This window comes from Hemiscyllium ocellatum, chromosome 35 (assembly GCF_020745735.1).
Source record: "Hemiscyllium ocellatum isolate sHemOce1 chromosome 35, sHemOce1.pat.X.cur, whole genome shotgun sequence".
NCBI classification, from domain to species: Eukaryota; Metazoa; Chordata; class Chondrichthyes; order Orectolobiformes; family Hemiscylliidae; genus Hemiscyllium; species Hemiscyllium ocellatum.
In genome coordinates, this window is record NC_083435.1 from 12,211,166 (window position 1) to 12,227,494 (window position 16,329).

Genomic DNA, 16,329 nt, shown 5'->3' on the forward strand with positions numbered 1-16,329 from the left:
ATAGGGTTTTGACCAAGTCCCAGGAGGGTGAAGGTGCCTGGAGAGTTGCCTTTGTGGAGGGACAGTGAGACAGAAGGGAGGGTAGGACGGAGTCTGAGGGAGAGCTCATGCTCTAGATGTTCATTAAATGCACAAAAAGCTGCAAGGTTTAGTTTTATGAATCTTCATCTTGTTTCTGCCTGCAGATTTTTTTTAATTTCAAAAATTTACTTCATTCGTAAAAAAAATACACGCACTATCTATTTAGCCATTCGAGTCTGTACAGTCTTTGGAGAACAAAGACTTTCCCAACAGTTCCAACAAACAAACCATGGAGTTTCTAACGTGTGCAGTATGCTGTTTACTGGAGGGAACAGGGGGGCGTCTGATAATTCAATGAACCCCACTTTAGTTTGGCCAAAAGGTAGATTAAATGGGATGTACAGCACGGCAACAATCCCTTCAGTCCAACTTGAGCATGCTGATCAGATAACATAAATAAATCTAGTTCCATTTGTTAGCACCTGACCCATACCCCTCTAACCCTTTCAATTCATAAACCCATCCAGGTATCCATTCAATGTAGTAATTGTACCAATCTCCACCATTTCCTTGGGTAAGTTATTCCATCCATGCACCAGCCTCTGCGTGAACAAGTTGCACCTTAGGCCCCTTTTAAATATTTTCCCTCTTACCCTAAACTTTTAGTCCCAGACCCATCCAATCCAAGAAAAAGATCTTGTCGATTTATTCTATCCATGACCCTCATGATTTTTTTAAAAAACACATAAGATCTCCCCTCAGCCTTCAACCCTCCAGGGAAAACAGCCTCAACCTATCCAGTGTCTCCATACAGCTCAAACTCTTCAATCAAGCAACAGCCCTGCAAATCTCTTCTGAACCCCCTCATGTTTCACATCTTTCTCATAGGATTGCACACAATAATAAGTGGCCTAATCAATGTCCGACACAGTCACAACATGACCTCCCAACTCCTATGTTCAATGTAGTGACCAATAAAGGCAAGCATACCAAACGGCCCCTTCACTATCCTGTCTACCTGTGACTCCAGCCTCAAGGAAATATGAACCTGCAAGACAAGGTCTCCTTGTTCAGCAACACCCTCCAGGACCTTACTATTGAGTGTACAAGTCCTGGCCTAGTTTGCCTTTCCAAATTGCAGCCCCTCGTATTTTCTAAATGAAGTTACATCTGCCACCACTCGGCCCGTTGACCTTCTATGCATCTATGTAGTGACATAAATGCCCTGAATAATTGAAGTACAACATTCCTACTTTGATACAGTACTGCATATGTGGTGATCTGAAATAAAAACAGAAATTGCTGGTGAAATTCAGCAGGACTGGCAGAATCTGTGAAGAGAGATGACATGTCAATGATGATGGTCTACATTATGACGCAATGATACTTGCATTGTTTACATAACGCGAGATGTGGGTCACATAATACTGAAAATTTCAATTCGTTTTAGTCCAATACTTCGTATCTGCACCAGCATTAAATCCATTTGCATGACCGAGCTCAAGATGAACAATTCATAGGCACTGCACCATGCTTCACTCGGCATGTCATGCTGCAAAAGGACCGAGTTCAGTAAGTTAGAAACTGAGAACTTCAAGTCACATATTATGATATAGTGACGATATAAGTACCTCATTGAAGATGTATTAGACTACTGCTATGAGACATAACACAATATCGCAAAAGTTTTCAAAATGTTACCCAACATCAACAAATAATGTTGTACAAAACCAAATAAGCATTATCAATTCTGTACCTATATAGACATGTATGAACAACGTTAACAAGATTAACAACTTGAATTTTGAAATCATGTTTTTGACAGTATTCCCTGATCTGATCATTATATGTCCATTTGGAGAGTTATGTGTTATTCATAGTTCCTCTTGGTCATCTTGATTCTGGCTGCTATTACTCAGCATCATCTCACAATCGTTACCTTAGGTCTTGTATTCCTGACTCTCAGCACACCCTACATTGCTCTGGAATTGGCTTTTGCTGTTTTACAACGTAGCGTGGTGATCTATCATGATCTCATACAACATGGGTTGATTGCATACCTTAGAAACGTTTCCAGTTATCCAAGTACTTGTGACTGGATTTCTGATCCAATCTCTGTGTCCGGTGCCTAATTGTGGTAGTCCTTCCAAGTCTAAATTGTGTTGGGGATGATGATCCTTTCCAAATTAGTGGTGAACATTTGGCACTGTTATGTGAAAATTCTGTTTTGTTGGACGACACCTGAAGTATATGAATTTGATGTTTGTATCATTGGTTGTGCTAAACTGTTGAGTATGGGATGACAATATTATATGAGTAACTTCCCAATTAGCAGACGTTTTGATATGCTTTGCCAGCGAAATGTGTTTTTTGTTGGATACAATTTGCTCTGGCACAGTGAATGAGCTGAAAATCGAAGTCTGTGTTTCCGTGATGGTTGCACTGATTTTGTTCCTCAGTCCATTGAACTATCGGAAATTTAGAAAAGCAATGTGGCAAGGATGTCATTTTCGCCATGCACTGAGAGTAAATCTGTTCCTATTTTTTTCCTGAAGACTGGAAATAACAACGTATAGATGTAGAATCACCTTTCACTGCTCGGGTTAATCATTTTCATACAGCCAGGAGGCTGGAAGAACACAAGAAGCTAGGTGGGAGAAGTCAACATTTCCGGTATAACACTTCTTCAGAACGGGGTGGGAGTAAGAGGAACTGCAGAAAAAGGGAGTGGGGAAGAACCGGGAGGGTTTGTAAGGAAGAAGGGTGGAGGGGGAGTGGTGAGAGAGTGATAGATGAACGCAGGTAGAGAGTCTGACCTGATCGGCCGACGGGCAGAATGAAGCCAGTTGGTAGCTGGAGGGAAGGATCACACAGAGAAATGGAAGGAAGGAGGACGTTCTGGAAAGGGAGTCTGGGGAAAGGAAGGGCGGTTAATCATTTGGTGTGCTTCATGTGTATTCATGAGTTGTTGGATATCCCCATTCATTCCTTGCCAGTTTAAAGATTCATGTGCTCACCTTCTCTGTGTTCAAGTACCCATTATTGTTGGTGTAACATGGTCATAATATCTTGGTGTAATGCTTTTGATATTATCACTTTCTTTCTCTTGAAAATTACTTGGAGTGAAATGCCAAGTTTATCAACTCTGTCTGGCCAAAAGAAAGGAACTTCCTTAATAATGTCAGGCAACCCTCGGTTGGTTTTGGCAACGTTTCTCGGTGTAGGCAGTTGCTGACTGCAGCAGTGCAAGTGATTCCAGCCAAAACACTTGTTTGGATGAATTTGGAGAATTATATGCAGTTTTGGTACCACTCTACCAGCATGTTGTGGAAACTTTGGAAAGAGTACAGAGAAGGTGCACCAGGATGTTGCCTGGCCTCAGGACATTGGAAATGAGAAAATGTTAAGAAGACTAGGATTACTTTCCCTGGAAAGATGATGGCTGAGAGAAAGCTTATAGAGGTCTACACAATTATGAGAGACAAGGCTAGGATATACAGTGAGAGGCATTTTTCCAGAGTTAAAATATCAATTACAAGGGGGCTCAGATTCAAGATGAGAGGGGAAAGTTTAAGGGAGAAGAGTGAAGAACTTTTACACACAGACAGTGATCGGTGCCTGGAACACATTGCCATAGGAGGTGGTGGAAGCAGACACGTTGGTGAGACATCTGGATAGTAACATGAATAGGGAGGGAATAGAGAAATACAAACTAAATAAGGGCCAGTGGATTTTTTTTTAGATTAGTTCAGGCATGATGATTGGCACAGGCTTGGAAGGCTGAAAGGCCTACTCCTCTGCTGTATATCTCTATGTTCTCTGTAAGAGATCGACCTTGAGAAATCCAGAACATCCATGAACTTCTTGCCAATTAAGTTGATATGAAACTTCAATTTGATATGATTCATTATTGCCATGTCTACCAACACACTGTAAAAGTATTGTTGTGCATGCTGTCCAGGCAAATCATACCTTACGTAAGCACATTCAGAAAAGAATGCAGAACATAATCCTATAGCTACAGAGAAGATGCAGAGAAAGATCGACTCTAACATATGAGAGGTCTGTACCTGTGCTAAAATCGAATGTTTTCTACTGAAAGAATTCTCTCTAAAGAAAAGTAATAAGATTTTTGTGTTGCATATAAGAATGTTGTATACAGTACCATCATCGCCTTAAATTGATTTATTATTGTTACGTGTACCTACATACAGTGAAAAGTTTGGTTTTGCATGCTATACAGACAAATCAATACCTCTTTGTTCTTGGATTCAGTGCCCTGAGTGACAGAAACAATTATCTCATATGCCATCTTAGTCTCCTCCTAACTGCCCTGCTGCCTTCAATGAGCTATGGAGATGTACATCAAGATCTTTCTGATCCCCTGGACCTACTGGGTGCGACCGTTCACCATGTAATCACTGGCCTTGTTGGTTGTCCCACAATGCACCACTTCATAATTTTCGGCATTAAATTCCTTTTGCCACCATTCAAATATTGTCAGGACACAACGCGGCTCCCACTTGAATTTTCTGCCGTCACTCGTCTTGACTGAGGTGCCTGGATCCACTGAGCCGGTTAGCTGCCTGTTCACACACGCTCTCCAATGTCTGTGTGTCCTCCCGCGAATACAGTGGTCAAAATCCTGCTCATGTGTCCGATCTCCTGGAGAAGCTCGAGTTCACATCCTGAGATCCGTGCTCCCTTCCTGTGTTTATCCAAACCCCTTAGTTCTTTCAGAACAGGATTTATCAGCAGAATTATTACCAGAGCTTTACTGGAGTTATCTATCATTGCTCTCCACATTGTGTACGTGCCTTTAAACTTTGTGACAGGCAGGGGGCTATCAGCTACTGAGATCATTGTCACTCAGTCTGTAACTATTGAACAGTCGGAATGAATTTGTCTTTGCTCGAATGTTTAAGAATTGATATCAGTGCTCACTATCCCAGCATTATCCCACCGACAACCTTGGGATGAACCAGGAAATAAATCCTCATCAACAATTTCTCTGAACTGCTGTTCAGTAAAGAGCGTGTCTTTCGCTTTCCATAAACTTCCACCTGAACTCATTCCAAACTGAAACAGTGAGCCTGACAGTAACAGACCCACGGGAAGATGTGGTGGAATGAGCGGAGACAGGACAGATGGGAATGAACAAGGGGATTGGAATGGATACATTTCGGAAGGAAGGTTGAGGAGTGGCATTAAAAACTGAAACTTAACACGAGTCCCCGGTTACGCTGATAGCGACTGTCACACACCCACTGTATCAGGGAGGAGAAAGTGAGGGCTACGGATGCTGGGGATTAGAGTCGAGAGTGTGCTGCTGGAAAAGCACAGCAGGTCAGGCAGTTTCCGAGGAGCAGGAGAAACGCTGTTTCAAGAAAAACCGAAATGTCGATTCTCCTGCTCTTCTGGTGCTGCCTGACTTGCTGTGCTTTTCCAGCACCACACTCTCGGCACTGTATCAGGGACCCAAAGGCATTCACAACACAGAGCTATGACTGGATTAACGTGGGAGTTCCGGCACCTAACTGACCAAAGGAACGGTAAGGATGACAAAAATATGTCAATCCTCACATATTATGGGCGTCAGATGATTGAATGTAAATTATTGTCGGACGATGCAAACTTTACAGTGTTATGCTCACCCTGGGTTATATGAAAATATCAGATACACATTGGGTTGTTGTGAGGATTTCAAACATATATCGGTTTATAGAATCATACAGTGATACAGCATGTACACAGACCATTCTGTCCAATTAGTCCAGGCCGATCATGTTCCCAAACTAAACTAGTCCCACTTGCCTGCGTTTGGTCCATCTCCATCCAAACTTGTCATATTCATGAAGTTAGCCAAATATCTTTTAATGGTGTAACCGTACCTGCATCCACCACTTTCTCTCGCAGTTAATTTCACACCTGAACGACTCTGTGAGTAAAAAAAGTTGCCCCTCACGTTCTTTCTAAATCTTTCTCCTCCCACCTTAAAATAGTTTTGAACTCCACACTCCGGGGAAAATGGCTATTCATCTTATCCATGGCTTTCTTGATTTTATAAGGTCACCCCTCAACTTCCGACATTCCAGTCAAAAAAGTCCCAGGTTATTTGAATGACTCAAACCCTCCCTTCCTGGCAACATCCTGGGAAATCTTGTCTGAACCCTCTCCAATTTCATAATATCAGGGAGGGCGACCAGAACTGCTTACAGTACTCCAGCAGAAACCTCGAACATCGTAGGCAACAACCACATACGTTTATGTCTCAACTTTAACTGACTCAGACTATCCCAGGACACGGCCCTGCATTATAAACCAAAACCCGGCAGCAAGGCCCGTTTGGAGCTGGAAGGTCATGTGACCAACACCCTGGCCAAAGAGGGATGTTTGAAGGGAGATGAGTGAAAGTGAAGTCGAGGGGCGAGGGGGAAGGAATTCAACCTAGAGATTGGGGCCCAGGCAACCAGAAGACAGAGCCACCTGTGAGCGACTCAAATCAAGGGCGCTCCCAGTGGACAGAGTTACAGGAATGCAGATTATCCAGAGGGTTTACACTACAGCTGATGTGGTATATATAGAGAGAGCATGGAGATCATGGATTTCAAAGTAAGGGGGAGAATATTAAAACCAGATTCTCCTTCTCCAGGAGTCCAGGGAGCTCACTGAGTACGGGAGTGGAGGGCGGCTGGTACTGTGTGTACAGGATAAGGGTACGTTTGACAGCAGGTTGACAGCGGGTGGGATGTGGGAGTCCTGGATTGGAGTGGTGCTGGAAAAGCACAGCAGGTCAGGCAGCATCCAAGGAGCAGGAAAATCGACGTTTCGGGCAAAAGCATTTCATCAGTCCTGTCTGGAATGGGAGGGGACTGTCGAGATTGAGAGGCTTTAAAATAAAAGGCATGTTGTGTACTGAGTTGGGTTTGATTCGGTGGGCCGAAAGTTTCCCTTCTGTACTATAAATCCATCTCAGACTCAATATTCTAAGAGAAAACTAAACTTGAGGATCCACGGAAAGAATGAGAACCCAAGTGTAAAGCTCATGTCAGTTTATTCCCGGAACGATACCGCTATTTCTGGGAGTTCACAGACAGTGGGTGAGTGCGAGAATTCGATGAAAACAAACACACAGCCTCCCCCAAAAAGCACAAAATCGTTTAATTTGTTCCTGCTTTCCAGTAAAAATACAGCCATGCAACTCACTCAGAGAGTCCGTGGCCATTCGGGCTATTAACTATCAAAGGCATTGCTCACTTTTTGTGGGTGTGAGGGCGGTTCACCGGTCCTGAAACGTTAAATCTGATTTCTCCCCACAGATGCTGCCAGACCTGCTGAGCTTTACTTGTTTCTGATGTTCAGCATCCGCAGTTCTCTTTTGCGTGCTCTTTTCAGTGATCAGTGTCTTCCTGCAGTTCTGAGAGTATGTCAGCAGGTGGCGGACGTGCACCGTGTAACAAAGAGAGTCCAGCACCTCAACCCATTCCAGCCTCAGGGAATTAGGGAAATGGAGCAGCCAATATATACAAAATACGGTCTTGAAAAGCACAATCTGGAAATAAAACGTTTCCTCGGTTAATATCGCTTGGAACGTTTGGTGGTCTGAAAATTGTTCGTCTCACATCGATACCGGGAGAACTGCCCTGCTCCTCATCACAGTGGGATCTGAAACCTCTGGCCCACCGAGCCTGCACTGATCTCCCTTCACTCGATCAGTTTTCAGCAATTGATCCATAATTGTGACTATTATGGTAGCACAAGAATTTTTCCAGGACATTTTAAAGTTCATGAGGTCTCCTGCCTCAACAACCATCCCAAGCATTCCAGAATCCCATCGCACTGAGGGAAAAACATTTTCCTGAAATCCCCTCTAAACAAAGAACATTTACAACACTTCGGACCTCCAAGCCTGAACCAATCCAAATCCATTGTCTAAACTCGTCGCCCAATTCCCAAGTATACCTCTGCTCCCCACCTACTCATGCATCTGTCCAGATGCACCATAAATGAATCTACCGTGCCTGCCGTTACTACCTCTGCTGGCAACGCGTTCCAGGCACCAACTACCCTCTGTGTAAACTGCTTGCCACGTATTGCCCTCTTAAACTTTTCACCTCTCACTTTGAAAGTGTGACCTCTCGTTATTAAATCCCTCACCCTGGGAAAAACCTTATTTCTATTTACCCTGTCTATAACCTTCATTATTTTGTAGACCTCAATAAGATCCCCCCTCAATCTCCTTTTTTCTGCTGAAAACACTCCAATCTACTCAACCTCTCTTCACAACCAGCACCTTCCATACCAGGCAACATCCTCGTAAACTTTCTCTGCACCCTCTCCAAAGTGTCCATATCGTTTTGGTAATGTGGCGACCAGAAATGTACATAGTGTTCTAAACGCGGCCGATCCAATGTCTTGTTTAACATGACCTGCCAGCTCTTACACTCAATAACCCCGTCCAATGAAGGCAAGCATACCATTTACCTTCTTGACCACTTTATTCCCCTGCGCAGCAACCTTTCGGGTACAATGGACCTGAACTCCCAGATCTTTCTGCTCATCATCTTTTCCCAAGGCCCTTCCGTTTACTGTATAGTTTGCTCTAGAATTAGACTTCCCAAAATGCATCACCACACATTTGCCTGGATTGAACTCAATCTGCCACTTCTCCATCCAACTCTCCAGCCGATCTTTATCCTCCTGTATTCTTTGACAGCCCCCTATGCTTTCTGCCCCTCCACCAATCTTCGTGTCATCTGTAAACTGACTGATCAAACCCACAATACCCTCTTCCAGATCATTTATGGAAATGTTTTTATTTTAAACCTCCTGCTATTCATCACTGTTGGCAGGAACGAATTCCTCAATGTCCCCACCATCTGGTCATGGAACAATAAACTTTGGGAATTCACTCCCCAATTGCTACATTGAATTTTGTAAAGAGTATGACACTGTTGCCCCCACCCCAGCCGGGGGAGAGTAGGTTGGAAAGCTAAACAGGATTCCGTCCTTGGGGAAGGATACCCGCCGCTAACAGATTTAATGCTATTCACTCAGTAAAATGACCGAATGATGAACAAGAAGGAATCTGTGAATGAGTGACCGTGACAGATGGCATAACCATCTTCAGCTGCGTTATCAATGACCATCCCTCCATCATAAGGTCAGAAGTCGGGATGTTTGCTGATGATTGCATAAAGTTCAGCACCATTCGCCCCTCATCAGACACAGAAGTCATCCATGACCCAATGCAACAGCCCCTGGGCAATATCAAGGCTTTGGCTGGATTAGTGGTGCTGGAAAAGCACAGCCGTTCAGACAGCATCCGAGGAGCAGTAAAATCGACGTTTCGGGCAAAAGTCCTTCATCAGGAATAGAGGCAGAGTGTCTGGAGGGTGGAGACATAGAGAGACGACGAAAACTTCTACAAGGCATGCATCTTTGCGAGAGGATTCGTAGTCAGGTTAAAGTCAAGGAGATAAAAACGATGACCAGCAGATGCTGAAAACCAGATTCTGGATTAGTGGTGCTGTAAAAGTACAGCAATTCAGGCAGCATCCGACGAGCAGCTAAATCGACGTTTTGGGCCCCAATCTCAGGAATACAGGCAGAGTGCCTGAAGGGTGGAGAGATAGAGAGAGGAGGAAAACTTCTTCAAGGCAGCCTGACAAGTGGCAAGTAACACTGATGCCACACAAATAATAAGCAATGATAGAACCTCACTACCACCTTTTGATGTTCAATAGCATTACCATTACAGAGTTCCCTAGCATCAACACACTGCAGGTTGCCACCGAACAGAAATGGAACGGTGCTAGCCATATAATTACAATGGTTACAAATTCAAGTCAGAGCCGAGGAACCCTGCAGCAAGTAATCTATCTCCTGACTGCACGAAGCCCACACAGCATTTCAAAAATACAAGTCAGGAATGTGATGGAATATTCTTCACGTGTCGAGATGGATGCAGCTCCAACAAGACACAAGAAATGTGACAGCAATCAGGATAAAGCTGCCTCCTCTATTGATACTCCATCCAGAAATATTCACTCCCTCCTCCACTAATGTTCGACAGCAGTAGTGTGTCCTATCTCCAAGATGGACTATAGATATTCAGCAGGATTCCATAGACAACACACTCAAATCCAACAAACAATACTATCTGGAATGATAAGGGCATCGAGTACATGGGGACAGAGTTACCTGCAAGTTCTCCTCCAAGTCCTGACTTGGAAATATATCAACAATTCACGAGCTCAAAATCCTGGAATATAACGTGGTATGAACAGGCAACAAATGCTAACCCAGCCAGCAATCTCCATGTCCCACGAATGATTACAAAATGTCATTATATTCAAATGTGCTCAAAAACAATGAGCCATCATTTGACATCAAATGCTAGAATTTGGAGCTTGTTTTCAGTTACCCTTTGCCATTTTCCACATCAAATATATTTGAAAATGCAAAAGGCGTAGTGAATGCACTCGATAGCATCAAAATTAAACACTCAAAAAGCAAAAATAAGTTCAAATATATCAAGTATCATCAGCAATATAACACATTGAAAGGAATGAGGGATTTGATGAACAAAGTAAAAGTGCATACCTCAGCCCTTTGTTACAAGTATTCTCCAAGAATGTTTTACTTGCATGGTGGGTTTATTTATTTCTGTGCCTCAGTGCTGGTAGATGTAGATGCTTGCTGATTAATAATCTGGACAGCCTTTAGAGGTAAATGATTGTCCCACTAACTGCAACAGCAACTGTGCCCCAACCGCATGGCCTGGCCCAGCATTCCATTGATAAAGCTAAAAATCACACAACACCAGGTGATAATCCAACAGTACAAGCTTTCAGTTAAACCTGTTGGACTATGACCTGGTATTTTATGGTTTTGAAATTTATCCACTCCAGGCCAACACCGCCACCTCCACATCATGGCTTCCATTGATAAGACTGTGTGCACCACACTCCTCAATGTAAGCTGTGGTTTTTCCACATGCCTGAGAGCTGCCAGTTGGTGAAAGAAACACTTACAGCATTTCCACTTTCTCCTGGTAATGGGCCTGATGGTTCAGAAATTCTTTTGAGTACATGACAATGAGTGTGATTTGGAGGTCTGTGTGGCTGCCAATTTAAAGCAACTCAATGCTCATGTCACAAGAAAAGCCTGACCAGATTTTTGTGTTTGCTCTCTCTATGAACTGGACTTGCTCATTTCCAAATTTCAATCATGACTCTCCTGTCTTCTGCTTTGGTGGTATCCAGTGTTCCTTGCTGTGTATTGGCATTGTCATCATGGCTGTTCCAGTGAGTGTGATTTTGTTCAGGGTGACTGTCCTGATGTAAGTTACCAGCGGTATGTGTAAAGAAACTCCTTTTGTTTTAATAACAAGAATGTTGAAAAGAAAGTGTGACATCATTGTCTGGCGTGTTGTGGTTCCTTGGTATCAGGTCGTGATTATTCCGTTGGGCCTATGTCTACATCACAGAAAGTGAGGGAAGGGAATCTCCAAGTTCATATTCACTTACAGGTCTGCTCTCTCCGAAACATTGTGCTATGAGATAATGACAGCAGAGTGCAAGAAATGCGCCTTTACCAGTGTAATAATCACAGTGGAAAAATTCAAAAACAGAAAAGTGCCTGACCACCCACTTCACATTCAATAACAAGACCTATAAACAAATCATTGGAAACCCATTTCGATCACCAATATCAGGGTTCCTAGCAGACGCACTAATGCAGAAATTCAAACAAACAGCCCTTCCAAACATCCAAACCCAACTTTTGGTCCAAAACGTAGATGATACCTTTGTCATCACTAAATGAAACAAAGTAGAGAAAACCTACACCGCCATCAACAATATACTTAGCGGCATAAAATCAAAAAAGGGGGAGAACAATGAAAAAGTGTCATTCCCAAATGTCACAGTACAGCGAACACTCAATGGGGGACTTCAAACCAGCGTCTACAGGAAAACAATACACACAGATCAAATACTTAATGACAGAAGCAAATCATCCCACAAATGAAGCTGCATTAGGACATTATTTCAACAAGCCACTAAACACTGCAGCACCGAGGAACTATGAAGAGCAGAAGAGAAATACCTATACAGAGTATTCAAGAAGAATGGGTACCCAATAAACAAATCTGCCAATTTCTCAGCAACAAACCCAAACAAACAGACATAGCATGCCCAGAAACCCAAGCCACTTTACCTGACATTAAAGACATCTTTGAAATGACATCCAGACTACTCAGTCACCTTGCCATCATGGAAACCCACAAATCTACCAACACACTGAAACAGAGTCTAATGAACTTAAAGGCCCCTGTACAAACAACAGGTACAATGAATGCCATTTACAAAATACCTTGCAAGGACTACAACAAATATTATACCAGATAAAGAGGCAGAAAACTCCAGGATACATGAACATCAACTAGCCACCAAAACACATCCTTATATACAGATGAAGAACGACATACTTTGACTGGGAAAATTCATCCATCCTAGGATAAGCCAAACAGAGACATGCATGAGAATTCCCGAGAACTCCACCAATAAACACATCGATTTAGACCCCAATTGCCCTCATCCTCTCAGAAAAAGTACCGCAAACGTTATCACCCACCTTAAGAAACCAAAACACATAAATAGAAAGTGGATTGTGGGACTTCTGAGACTCACTGATGATGTTACCTAGCATGGTGGCGAAATGTCTGAAAATAAACCTCCCAGCTCAGTGAACAATCTTAAATCTAGAATTTTAACTTGTGTTACAAATCTTCTCAAAAATCCCTGAAAAATCCCATTTTCCTTCCATTGATTGTGTTGAGAATGGACAGGACTCCAAAGTCTGAAATTATGGAGAATCCACTGAATAGTAGAATGTAGCAAGAACAGAATTTCTTCTCTCATTTGCCTTGGCTCAAATATGTACTTCTGTGTGAAGGCCCTGCAGACATTTATTCTCCTGTCTTCATGTTTCCAGTTTGCTCTGTGGGTCAGAGTGTTTCACTGTTCACCACTTGGGTAAAATACCAGCCTTGGGTCTCATAGTTCAATATGTCAGGACTATGCTTCTCAAAGTATCAGTTCACCTTATCCTTCGCCCAACATTGGAACGCACATTGTTAGTGTTTATTGGTTCCTTCTCAGTCTTCCCTGTTCTTTCATAGGCTGGGGGCATTTGTGAAAGCCAGCATTTGCTGCCCATCCCTAATTGCCCTTGAACTGAGTGACTTATGGGGCTAATTTAGAGGACAGTTAAAATTCAACCAATTTGCTGTGGTTCTGAGTTACATGTCAGTCAGACTAGGCAAGGGTGACAGTTTACCTTCCCTAAAGGAAATAAGTGAGTCAGTTGGGGTTTTACACATTTGCTGACATTTCACACAGACACTATTGCTGAGATTAGCTTTACATTCCAAGCTTCTGAATTGAACTCACTGTGATAGGATTGGAATCTGACTCCCTAGTGTAGTATCCTGGGTCTCTCGAGTATTACTCCAGTGATATAACCAGTTCACCATCATATCTGTTCATAAAAGCAAAGTAATCCAATCTTTGTGTCACAAGAAAAATAAAAAATAAAGCTGATATCTTTTCATATTCCACTCACATTGTCTGGCTTAGCTCTCACATTGGTCAGGTAGACTCACCCTTACAATTTTTTTTGAAACTTATATGCCTGATTTTGCACTTCTGTTCAGCTTTGCTTTCTTCACTGTCTGTGATTCAGCTATGATTCAGCACATCATTCAGCAGTGGAGAGTGCTTAAGAGGAGCCTCATCAGTGAACTGGAAATAATTCCTTCCTTGAAGTTGAACAAAGCTTTTGTGAATGCCTCTGAGCTCTCTTGTGGCACAGTGGTGGTGTCCCTACCTCTAAGATCCAGGTTCAAGTCCTACATGCTCCAGAGATGTGTAATAAAGTCAATGAACAGGTTGATAAGAAAATCTTGTTGAGAATGCCTCATGTGCATGGAATAGGCAGGGTTTCCTTCACTAAAAAAACATTTTCTTATCGTGTTAATTAGATCTTCATTTCACTTTCTCTATCGCCCAATGTTGAAAAAGTCATTGTCTATGCCATACCTGTTAAGTCATGTACTTGAAGCAAGATTAAGTTGGCTCTTTTACATTGCAATCCACAAACATACAAGGTAGACTGTGGGAGAAAGATCTGCCGCCCTGCCCACCCACAGCATAACCACAAAGAAATGCAGAAATCAAGCCGGCCAAAACACACAGAACATACCCACAATGCTCCAGTCTTGACCAAACTGGCTAAAGTCGAAACCAGACATGGCCAAGCTACTCCCAGTCCAGAGAATACACTTCCCAAACAGGCTTCACAGCAAACTCCCAGCCCGAATAGCACTGCAGTCCCAATCCCCTCAGGGCAGGCTTGTTGAAACTGATATCGCATAAACAAAGAGGCAGACCGAGAAACCCCGGAAAACTTCGCTCCCTGGAGGAACACAATGGACAGACCTGGATGCCTGGAGAAGGGACATCTGCGCATATTCACATAGACAGGAAATACTGTCAGTGAAGAATCCTCTCAAAGACATACTCGCCTACTGAGGGAGATGGCTGGAATCCCCTGTGTCAATTACAAATGAATTGCTACTGCTGGACGCTTGATTAATGTCCACTCAGTTTAATCTTCTTTCAATCACTTTACAATTTTCACCACTGTACTATAACTACTTTACAATTATCACCTTTGCGTTGAATCCCGATAAAGCCTGCCTGCTCTCCCCATGCAGGGAAGATCGTTCTGGCCATCTGTGCAGAGAATCAGTTCTGTGTCAGCCTGGTCAATTTGTCTTCTGCGATATTGCTTTTCTTTTAAAATAAACTGTTTGTCAATTTCACCGTGATCCTCATTTATGATCCCTGATTCATTGGACTGAATTTCTCCGACAGAGATAAAAACCAATTTGAACAGCCCTGCTTTAGCCAGGCAATGTGTCTGAACTCAATGCAGTATCCATGTGACATCACAGGGGAAAAAGTGCAGCACTTAATTTGAAAATCTTGCTTCACTTTATCTGTCATGTTGCACCTTCTGCTTGATTAGTTTCATTGGGTACAGCAGAAAATGCCTCAATGATGGTTAGGTTTTTATGGATCCAGAACATCCAGCTGATCCTTGAGATCTTTATTTAGCTGGGCCCGGGGCGGGGGTGGGGGGGGTGGTGATAATTGATAGAAACAATGAGATTATTAACAATTAGGTGTCATGAACTAGTGTGCATGGTGAGAGGGTCTGGTTAGTAACCTGCTGATGGGACAGACTGGACAAAGGTAAAAGCTTCAAGATAATGAAGGAAACTTGTCAGTCTAGAACACATTGCGAGCAAACAAACAAAAAGTTGCTGATGCTGGAAATGTGAAACAAAAACAGGAATTGCTGGAGAAACTCTGCATGTCTGGCAGCCTCAATGGAAAGAAAGCAGAGTGAACATTTCAGGTCCAGTGATACTTCTCCAGTTTTGTAAATTGATCACTGGACATGAAACATTGACGCTACTTTCCCTCCACTGATGTTGACAGACCGACTGAGTTTCACCAGCAATTTCTGTTTTTGTCGTATAGTTTGTGATTGGCAGTGACATATTGGTTTGATTTGGTTTATTGTAGTCACTTATGCAAAGTACAGCAAAGAGTTTCATTTTGCAAGCAGTACCACAGGTCGATGATAGACAACTAGGACATACAGTTCATTGGATGCTTAGACCAAGTGAGTATACAAGGTTACAATTGCACAGGAGGTGCACAAAGCAACATCAACATGAGCAAGATCAATATTATTAAAGTTAGATCAGCAGTCTGCTAACAGCAGGGGAAGAAGTTGTTCTTGAATCTGTTGGTGTGTGTGATCAAGCCTCTGTATCTTCTCCCTGATGGAAGATGTTAGAAAAGAGCATTACTGGTGTGGGAGGAGTTTTTGATGATGTTGGCAGCCTTTCCACAGTAACAAGAAGTGGAAACGGAGATCATGGATAGAACGCTGGCTTCCATGATGGTCTGGACTTTGTACATATGCTCCATAGTTTTTGGTACTGGGAGAGGAGTTGTCATACAAGGCCATTATGCAATCAGATAGAATGCTTTCAGATAGATATGGCACATCTGGAAAGGTTGGTGAGGGTTTTATGGACATGTTGAATTTGCTAAACTGCCTGAGGAAGGAGAGGCATTGTGGAACTCTCTTGACCATCACAACAACGTGATAGACCCCGAACAAATTGTTGGTTCTCATCACTCCTACAAACTTTACACTCTCTAC